Genomic DNA, 3,189 nt, shown 5'->3' with positions numbered 1-3,189 from the left:
AGGAAGATCTTTATCTGTTCATAAGCACACTTCTAACTTCTCCCTCCACTGGTGGTTTTCGTGAGAATGTGTGGAGCAAGCAGCTTTCCAGGTGGTAGTGGATGGAAAAGGGCGCCTGAGTTTAACCAGTGGACAGTCCCATCTTAGATTTAGGTCTTTACTTTGAGGTGGTTATTATTATTATTTATTGATTGATTGGTATACGGTGTTAGGGAATGTTGTGATTTCATTCTTTTACACGTATCAGTCCAATTTTCCCAATACCACTTACTGAAGAAGCTGTCTTTTCTCCTTCATGTATTCCTGCCACCTGTCATACCAAAACCAGACAAAGACACTACCAAAAAATCAGATTAGAGGCTAAGATCTTTGATGAATATAGGTGTAAAACTCCTCAACAAAATCTCAGCAAACGAACCCAATAACACGTAAAAAGGATCATACACCATGATCAAGTTGAATTCATTCCAGACACAAGGATGGTTGATTGATGTATAACTGAATCATGTTGCTATACAGCTATTGTATAGCGTACCTATTGTACACTAATACAAAATTGTAAATCAACTGTACTTCTTTAGAATAAAAAAAAAAAAGCTGCCCTGAGAATCTAACCACCACAGGTGCAAACTGCAGCCATAAGCAGTTCCACATTTCCAATCACATCAGCCTGAATGAAGGAGCTGGTGATCCTCCACAGGGATAAATGATGTACTGAGTATGATGACAGGACCAACAAGTGACGTTTGCTTGGTTCTGAGAATAATTTTTTGTGCACAGAAGGAAAACTGAAAACCACTCATAGTTATATTAGCTAAAGATATCTGTTGTTATATTGTGGAATGCATGTGTGCATGCTAAGTCACTTCAGTCATGTCCGACTCTTTGTGACCCCGTGGACAGTAGCCGTCCAGGCTCCTCTGTCTGTGGGATTCTCTAGGCAAGAGTACTGGAATGGGTTGCCATTGACCCATTCCAGTACTCTTGCCTAGAAAATCCCATGGACGGAGGAGCCTGGTAGGCTGCAGTCCATGAGGCAGCCGATGCTTTCATATAAGTTAAGTAACTTGGCCACGGTCCCGGCCAGTAAGTGCTGGAGTCAGGATTTGAGCCCAGACCCAACCAGTTATGGATCTTGTGCCATTAGTCACCCTGCTCCACTCTGGTCCCAGCCTGAACCCCCATCCTGGAAGCCAGGGAGACTGGAAGTCCCCCATCAGGGACCCTGGAGAGGAAGAGGCTCCTGCAGAGAAAGGCGGGCCTCAGGTCCCTGCCAGCTTCTCTGTAACTGCAGTCATCAAGGCTCCCTCTAGTCTTCCTTGTGGATCTCCCAAGCCTTCTCTTTTCTTGAACAATCTAGAAAGCTCACAGCTTGGCATTCAAGGCCCAGCATCATCTAGTCTTACCAGACCATCCCCTGGAGGAGGCAATGGCAACCCACTCCAGTAGTCTTGCTTGGGGAATCCCGCAAGGGCACGATTCACAGGGCCGCAGAGAGTCGGACATGACTAACTTGTATGGACTGAGGCAGAGACTTGGGTACCGGTGCTCAGGACCCTGGGGCTTCCGTGCTGGCTCAGCAGTAATGCAGGAGACCCAGGAGATGCAGGTCTGATCCCTGGGTTGGGAAGATTCCCTTGCAGAAGGGAAGGGCAACCCACTCCAGTATTCTTGCCTGGACAGAAGAGTCTGGCAGGCTACAATCCATGGGGTCACAAAGAGTTGCTGCAGTCGCTACAGTCCATGGGGTCGGACACAGCTGAACAACAACAATGATACAAAGTCTTACCTTATTTATTTCTGAGGACTGAGGCATGAGGATATGTCAGACCCTTTTTCTGAGTCAGTTCAGTTCAGTTCAGTTGCTCAGTCGTGTCAGACTCTGCAATCCCATGGACTGCGCATGCCAGGCTTCCATGTCCATCACCAACTCCCAGAGCTTACTCAAACTCATGTCCATAGAGTCAGTGATGCCATCCAGCCATCTCATCCTCAGTCGTCCCCTTCTTCTCTTGCCTTCAATCTTTCCTAGCATCAGGGTCTTTTCCAAGGAGTCAGTTCTTCACATCAGGTGGCCAAAGTATTGGAGTTTCAGCTTTAGCATCAGTCTTTCCAATGAATATTCAGGATTGATTTCCTTTAAGATGGACTTGTTGAATCTACTTGCTGTTCAAGGGACTCTCAAGAGTCTTCTCCAACACTACAGTTCAAAAGCATCAATTCTTCGGTGCTCAGCTTTCTTTATAGTCCAACTCTCACATTCATACATGACTACTGGAAAAATCATAGCTTTGACTAGATGGACCTTTGTTGGCAAAGTAATGTCTCTGCTTTTTAATATGCTGTTGAGGCTGATTGTAACTTTTCTTCCAAGGAGCAAGCTTCTTTTAATTTCATGGCTGCAGTCACCATCTGCAGTGATTTTGGAGCCCCTCAAAAATAGTCTGTCACTGATATCTCAACTATTTCATTGCAGGGACTTCCCTGGCAGCCCATTGGTTGGGACTTGGACTGCATTTTCTCATCTCTCATAATGGTTTTAGCTCCTTGCTGAATGGGTGGCTTGTTTTTTAATCATACAGAATCTGAAAGGGAGATCCTTTCTCTGCAAACATAATGAATTCTTTATTGGCTACATACGAAATGATGGGCTTGGTAACTGGATACAAAGGTGTGAACACTTGGATAATTGTACAGCTGGAGATGTGAAGTTTGGGATCATAAATGGCTACATGCTAACCGAGGATGTATAAGCTGCTAAAATCCTGAGTTAGGTGGTTTTCCACTGACCCAGGTGCTGAATGGTAGGAATTGCAAGGAATTCTAAGGAACACTAAAGCGAAGGGTTGAAGAATTCCCTGGTGGTCCAGTGGTTAGGACTCTGTGCTTTCACTGCAGAAGTCCCAGGTTCAATCCCTGGTCAGGGAGCTAGGATTCCTCAAGCCATATGGTGTGGCCAAAAAATTAAAATAAATACAAGATTGGATGAAGGAAGCACCTTTAGGATGAGGGGATGCTGGTCAGATAGGTAAAATTCAAGTCAGAAGTTCTAAGAGGTGAGGATGTGTCAACATTGTTCGAGAAGCAGGCAAGGTCCAATCATAACCTTGGTGGCTGCTATGACCTTGGTCAGAGCAGTTTCTGGTGAGAATTGGTGGCAGAAGCCAGATCAGAGAGGATTAAAGAGCT

At 45.3% G+C, this 3,189-nt stretch overlaps 1 non-coding gene across 1 annotated transcript; it reads left to right on the top strand.

Moving 5' to 3' along the window:
• Positions 1-2,855: 2,855 nt before the first annotated feature.
• On the top strand, positions 2,856-2,928 carry TRNAE-UUC (transfer RNA glutamic acid (anticodon UUC)). The gene has a single exon. It is a non-coding gene; the product is annotated as a tRNA-Glu (tRNA).
• The last annotated feature ends 261 nt before the right edge of the window (positions 2,929-3,189 follow it).

The sequence above is a fragment of the Capricornis sumatraensis genome, chromosome 8, assembly GCF_032405125.1.
Source record: "Capricornis sumatraensis isolate serow.1 chromosome 8, serow.2, whole genome shotgun sequence".
NCBI classification, from domain to species: domain Eukaryota; kingdom Metazoa; phylum Chordata; class Mammalia; order Artiodactyla; family Bovidae; genus Capricornis; species Capricornis sumatraensis.
This window is presented reverse-complemented; position numbering and strand designations above follow the sequence as displayed.